At 47.3% G+C, this 6,598-nt stretch overlaps 2 non-coding genes and 1 pseudogene across 2 annotated transcripts; 1 reads left to right on the plus strand and 2 right to left on the minus strand.

Moving 5' to 3' along the window:
- Window positions 1–217: 217 nt before the first annotated feature.
- Window positions 218–336, plus strand: LOC149596420 (5S ribosomal RNA; annotated as a pseudogene).
- A 1,026-nt stretch (window positions 337–1,362) lies between these two features.
- On the minus strand, window positions 1,363–1,436 carry TRNAI-GAU (transfer RNA isoleucine (anticodon GAU)). The gene has a single exon. It is a non-coding gene; the product is annotated as a tRNA-Ile (tRNA).
- Window positions 1,437–3,565: 2,129 nt separating this feature from the next.
- On the minus strand, window positions 3,566–3,638 carry TRNAI-GAU (transfer RNA isoleucine (anticodon GAU)). The gene has a single exon. It is a non-coding gene; the product is annotated as a tRNA-Ile (tRNA).
- Window positions 3,639–6,598: the final 2,960 nt, after the last annotated feature.

The following is a 6,598-nucleotide window of genomic DNA, read 5'->3' on the forward strand; positions in this document are numbered from 1 at the left end:
CCCTATCACCGAAGTTAAGCAGCGTCGACCGCAGTCAGTACTTGGGAGGGAGACCACTTAGGAACACTGCGAGCCGTTGGCTTTTTTACTTTTGTTTCCTCTTTCAAATTCCACCAGATATGTATAAAGCAAACATATTTTCTTTTTGTTATTGTTTTAAAAAAGTGAAGGTTAATTTGTCTCATTTGTTTTACTTCGAATTAATACTAGTACTCTCGGCAACGGCCATATCACGCTGAAAACACCGGTTCTCCTCTGGTCCCCGAAGTTAAGCAGCGTCGAGCGCAGTCAGTACTTGGGAGGGAGACCACTTAGGAACGCTGCGAGCCGTTGGGTTTTTCACTTTTAAATTAAACCAGATTTGAATAAAGCAAACATTTTTCTTTTTGTTATTGTTTTATAAAGATGATGGTTAAGCCCAAAATTAATTGGTCGTCAGGTATTGTGGAAAAACTTTGACATTTTACGTGACATCTGAGAACCGCTCCCGGATGAGCTCGAACCACCAACCAATCGGTTAACAGCCGAACGCGCTAACCATTGAGCTATGGAATCTCAGAAATTAAATGGTTATCACGTATTGTGGAAAAGTTTTGAATTTTTACGCTACATCTGAGCCCCCACAACACCTCTCCCGGGTGGGCTCGAACCACCATCCTTTCGGTTAACAGCTGAACCGCTAACCATTACGCCACGGAAGCCCAAAAATTAAATGTTCGTCAGGAATTGTGGAAAAACTCGGACATTTTACGTTACATCTGAGACCTCACAACACCGCTCCCGGTTGGGCTCGAACCACCAACCTTTCGGTTAACAGCTGAACGCGCTAACCATTGCGCCACAGAATACCAAAAATTAAATGTTCGTCAGGTATTGTGGAAAAACTCGGACATTTTACGTTACATCAGAGACCTCGCATCACTGCTCCTGGGAGGGCTCAAACCACCAGTCTTTTGAATAACAGCTGAACCCGCTAACCATTGCGCCACGGAAGCCCAAAAATTAAATGGTCGTCAGGTATTGTGGAAAAGTTTTGACTTTTTACGCTACATCTGAGACCCCACAACACCCCTCCCGGGTGGGCTCGAACCACCAGCCTTTCGGTTAACAGCCGAACGCGCTAACCATTGAGCCATGGAAGCTCAGAAATTAAATGGTTATCACGTATTGTGGAAAAGTTTGGAGTTTTTACGCTAAATCTGAGACCCCACAACACCTCTCCCGGGTGGGCTCGAACCACCATCCTTTCGGTTAACAGCTGAACCGCTAACCATTACGCCACGGAAGCCCAAAAATTAAATGTTCGTCAGGTATTGTGGAAAAACTCGGACATTTTACGTTACATCTGAGACCTCACAACACCGCTCCCGGTTGGGCTCGAACCAAGAAACCTTTCGGTTATCAGCTGAACGCGCTAACCATTGCGCCACAGAAGCCCAAAAATTAAATGTTCGTCAGGTATTGTGGAAAAACTCGGACATTTTACGTTACATCAGAGACCTCGCACCACTGCTCCTGGGACGGCTCAAACCACCAGTCTTTTGAATAACAGCTGAACCCGCTAACCATTGCGCCACGGAAGCCCAAAAATTAAATGGTCGTCAGGTATTGTGGAAAAGTTTTGCCTTTTTACGCTACATCTGAGACCCCACAACACCCCTCCCGGGTGGGCTCGAACCACCAGCCTTTCGGTTAACAGCCGAACGCGCTAACCATTGAGCCATGGAAGCTCAGAAATTAAATGGTTATCACGTATTGTGGAAAAGTTTGAAATTTTTACGCTACATCTGAGACCCCACAACACCTCTCCCGGGTGGGCTCGAACCACCATCCTTTCGGTTAACAGCTGAACCGCTAACCATTACGCCACGGAAGCCCAAAAATTAAATGTTCGTCAGGTATTGTGGAAAAACTCGGACATTTTACGTTACATCTGAGTCCTCACAACACCGCTCCCGGTTGGGCTCGAACCACCAACCTTTCGGTTAACAGCTGAACGCGCTAACCATTGCGCCACAGAAGCCCAAAAATTAAATGTTCGTCAGGTATTGTGGAAAAGCTTTGGCTTTTTACGCTACATCTGAGACCCCACAACACCTCACCCGGGTGGGCTCGAACCACCAACCTTTCGGTTAACAGCTGAACGCGCTAACCATTGCGCTACGGAAGCCCAAAACTTAAATTTTCGTCAGGTATTGTGGAAAAACTCTGAGATTTTACGTTACATCTGAGACCTCACAACACCGCACCCGGGAGGGCTCAAACCACCAGTCTTTTGAATAACAGCTGAACGCGCTAACCATTGCGCCACGGAAGCCCAAAAATTAAATGGTCGTCACGTATTGTGGAAAAACTCGGACATTTTACGTTACATCTGAGACCTAACAACACCGCTCCTGGTTGGGCTCGAACCACCAACCTTTCGGTTAACAGCTGAATGCGCTAACCATTGCGCCCCAGAATACCAAAAATTAAATGTTCGTCAGGTATTGTGGAAAAACTCGGACATTTTACGTTACATCAGAGACCTCGCATCACTGCTCCTGGGAGGGCTCAAACCACCAGTCTTTTGAATAACAGCTGAACCCGCTAACCATTGCGCCACGGAAGCCCAAAAATTAAATGGTCGTCATGTATTGTGGAAAAGTTTTGACTTTTTACGCTACATCTGAGACCCCACAACACCCCTCCCGGGTGGGCTCGAACCACCAGCCTTTCGGTTAACAGCCGAACGCGCTAACCATTGAGCCATGGAAGCTCAGAAATTAAATGGTTATCACGTATTGTGGAAAAGTTTGGAATTTTTACGCTACATCTGAGACCCCACAACACCTCTCCCGGGTGGGCTCGAACCACCATCCTTTCGGTTAACAACTGAACCGCTAACCATTACGCCACGGAAGCCCAAAAATTAAATGTTCGTCAGGTATTGTGGAAAAACTCGGACATTTTACGTTACATCTGAGACCTCACAACACCGCTCCCGGTTGGGCTCGAACCACCAACCTTTCGGTTAACAGCTGAACGCGCTAACCATTGCGCCACAGAATACCAAAAATTAAATGTTCGTCAGGTATTGTGGAAAAACTCGGACATTTTACGTTACATCAGAGACCTCGCATCACTGCTCCTGGGAGGGCTCAAACCACCAGTCTTTTGAATAACAGCTGAACCCGCTAACCATTGCGCCACGGAAGCCCAAAAATTAAATGGTCGTCAGGTATTGTGGAAAAGTTTTGCCTTTTTACGCTACATCTGAGACCCCACAACACCCCTCCCGGGTGGGCTCGAACCACCAGCCTTTCGGTTAACAGCCGAACGCGCTAACCATTGAGCCATGGAAGCTCAGAAATTAAATGGTTATCACGTATTGTGGAAAAGTTTGGAATTTTTACGCTACATCTGAGACCCCACAACACCTCTCCCGGGTGGGCTCGAACCACCATCCTTTCGGTTAATAGCTGAACCGCTAACCATTACGCCACGGAAGCCCAAAAATTAAATGTTCGTCAGGTATTGTGGAAAAACTCGGACATTTTACGTTACATCTGAGACCTCACAACACCGCTCCCGGTTGGGCTCGAACCACCAACCTTTCGGTTATCAGCTGAACGCGCTAACCATTGCGCCACAGAAGCCCAAAAATTAAATGTTCGTCAGGTATTGTGGAAAAACTCGGACATTTTACGTTACATCAGAGACCTCGCACCACTGCTCCTGGGACGGCTCAAACCACCAGTCTTTTGAATAACAGCTGAACCCGCTAACCATTGCGCCACGGAAGCCCAAAAATTAAATGGTCGTCAGGTATTGTGGAAAAGTTTTGCCTTTTTACGCTACATCTGAGACCCCACAACACCCCTCCCGGGTGGGCTCGAACCACCAGCCTTTCGGTTAACAGCCGAACGCGCTAACCATTGAGCCATGGAAGCTCAGAAATTAAATGGTTATCACGTATTGTGGAAAAGTTTGGAATTTTTACGCTATATCTGAGACCCCACAACACCTCTCCCGGGTGGGCTCGAACCACCATCCTTTCGGTTAACAGCTGAACCGCTAACCATTACGCCACGGAAGCCCAAAAATTAAATGTTCGTCAGGTATTGTGGAAAAACTCGGACATTTTACGTTACATCTGAGACCTCACAACACCGCTCCCGGTTGGGCTCGAACCACCAACCTTTCGGTTAACAGCTGAACGCGCTAACCATTGCGCCACAGAAGCCCAAAAATTAAATGTTCGTCAGGTATTGTGGAAAAGCTTTGGCTTTTTACGCTACATCTGAGACCCCACAACACCTCACCCGGGTGGGCTCGAACCACCAACCTTTCGGTTAACAGCTGAACGCGCTAACCATTGCGCTACGGAAGCCCAAAACTTAAATTTTCGTCAGGTATTGTGGAAAAACTCTGAGATTTTACGTTACATCTGAGACCTCACAACACCGCACCCGGGAGGGCTCAAACCACCAGTCTTTTGAATAACAGCTGAACGCGCTAACCATTGCGCCACGGAAGCCCAAAAATTAAATGGTCGTCAGGTATTGTGGAAAAACCTTGACTTTTTACGTCACATCTGAGACCTCACAACACCGCTCCCGGATGGGCTCGAACCCCCAGCCTTTCGGTTAACAGCCGAACGCGCTAACCATTGCGCCACGGAAGCCCAAAAAGTAAATGGTCGTCAGGTATTGTGGAAAAACTATGGCTTTTTACGTTACATTTTAGATCCCACAACACCGCTCCCGGATGGGCTCGAACCACCAACCTTTCGGTTAACAGCCGAACGTTCTAACCATTGCGCCACGGAAGCCCAAAAACTAAATGGTCGTCAGGTATTGTGGAAAGTCTTTGACTTTTTACGCTACATCTGAGACCCTACAATACCCCTCACGGGTGGGCTCGAACCACCAGCCTTTCGGTTAACAGCCGAAAGCGCTAACCATTGAGCCATGGAAGCTCAGAAATTAGATGGTTATCACGTATTGTGGAAAAGTTTTGAATTTTACGCTACATCTGAGACCCCACAACACCTCTCCCGGTGGGCTCGAACCACCAACCTTTCGGTTAACAGCTGAACCGCTAACCATTGCGCCACGGAAGCCCAAAAATTAAATGTTCGTCAGGTATTGTGGAAAAACTCGGACATTTTAAATTACATCTGAGACCTCACACCACTGCTCCCGGGAGGGCTCAAACCACCAGTCTTTTGAATAACAGCTGAACGCGCTAACCATGGCGCCACGGAAGCCCAAAAATTAAATGGTCGTCAGGTATTGTGGAAAAGCTTTGGCTTTTTACGCTACATCTGAGACCCCACAACACCTCACCCGGGTGGGCTCGAACCACCAACCTTTCGGTTAACAGCTGAACGCGCTAACCATTGCGCTACGGAAGCCCAAAACTTAAATTTTCGTCAGGTATTGTGGAAAAACCTTGACTTTTTCCGTCACATCTGAGACCTCACAACACCGTTCCCGGATGGGCTCGAACCACCAGCCTTTCGGTTAACAGCCGAACGCGCTAACCATTGAGCCATGCAAGCTCAGAAAATAAATGATTATCACGTATTGTGGAAAAGTTTTGAATTTTTACGCTACATCTAAGAACACACAATACCTCTCCCGGGTGGGCTCGAACCACCAACCTTTCGCTTAACAGCTGAACGCGCTAACCATTGTGCCACAGAAGCCCAAAAATTAAATGTTCGTCAGGTATTGTGTAAAAACTCGGACATATTACGTTACATCTGAGACCTCACACCACTGCTCCTGGGAGGGCTCAAACCACCAGTCTTTTGAATAACAGCTGAACGCGCTAACCATTGCGCCACGGAAGCCCAAAAATTGAATGGTCGTCAGGTATTGTGGAAAAACTTTGGCTTTTTACGCTACATCTGAGACCCCACAACACCTCACCCGTGAGGGCTCAAACCACCAGTCTTTTGAATAACAGCTGATCGAGCTAATCATTGCGCCAAGGAAGCCCAAAAATTAAATTTTCGTCAGGTATCGTGGAAAAACTCTGATATTTTACGTTACATCTGAGACCTCACAACACCGCTCCCGGGAGGGCTCAAACCACCAGTCTTTTGAATAACAGCTGATCGCGCTAACCATTGCGCCACGGAAGCCCAAAAATTAAATGGTCGTCAGGTATTGTGGAAAAACCTTGACTTTTTACGTCACATCTGAGACCTCACAACACCGCTCCCGGATGGGCTCGAACCACCATCTTTTCAGTTAACAGCCGAACGCGCTAACCATTGCGCCACGGAAGCCCAAAAATTAAATGGTCGTCAGGTATTGTGGAAAAACTTTGGCTTTTTACGTTACATTTGAGATCCCACAACACCGCTACCGGGTGGGCTGGAACCACCAACCTATTGGTTAACAGCCGAACGCGCTAACCATTGAGCCACGGAAGCTCAGAAATTAAATGGTTATCACGTTTTGTGGAAAAGTTTAGAATTTTTACGCTACATCTGAGACCCCACAACACCGCTCCCGGATGGGCTCGAACCATCAACCTTTCGGTTAACAGCCGAACGCGCTAACCATCGCGCCACGATAGCCCAAAAAATAAATGGTCGTCAGGT

This window comes from Phalangium opilio, unplaced genomic scaffold, assembly GCF_054372755.1.
Source record: "Phalangium opilio isolate 3A_F unplaced genomic scaffold, DU_Popi_V2 ptg000390l_1, whole genome shotgun sequence".
Lineage (NCBI taxonomy): Eukaryota > Metazoa > Arthropoda > Arachnida > Opiliones > Phalangiidae > Phalangium > Phalangium opilio.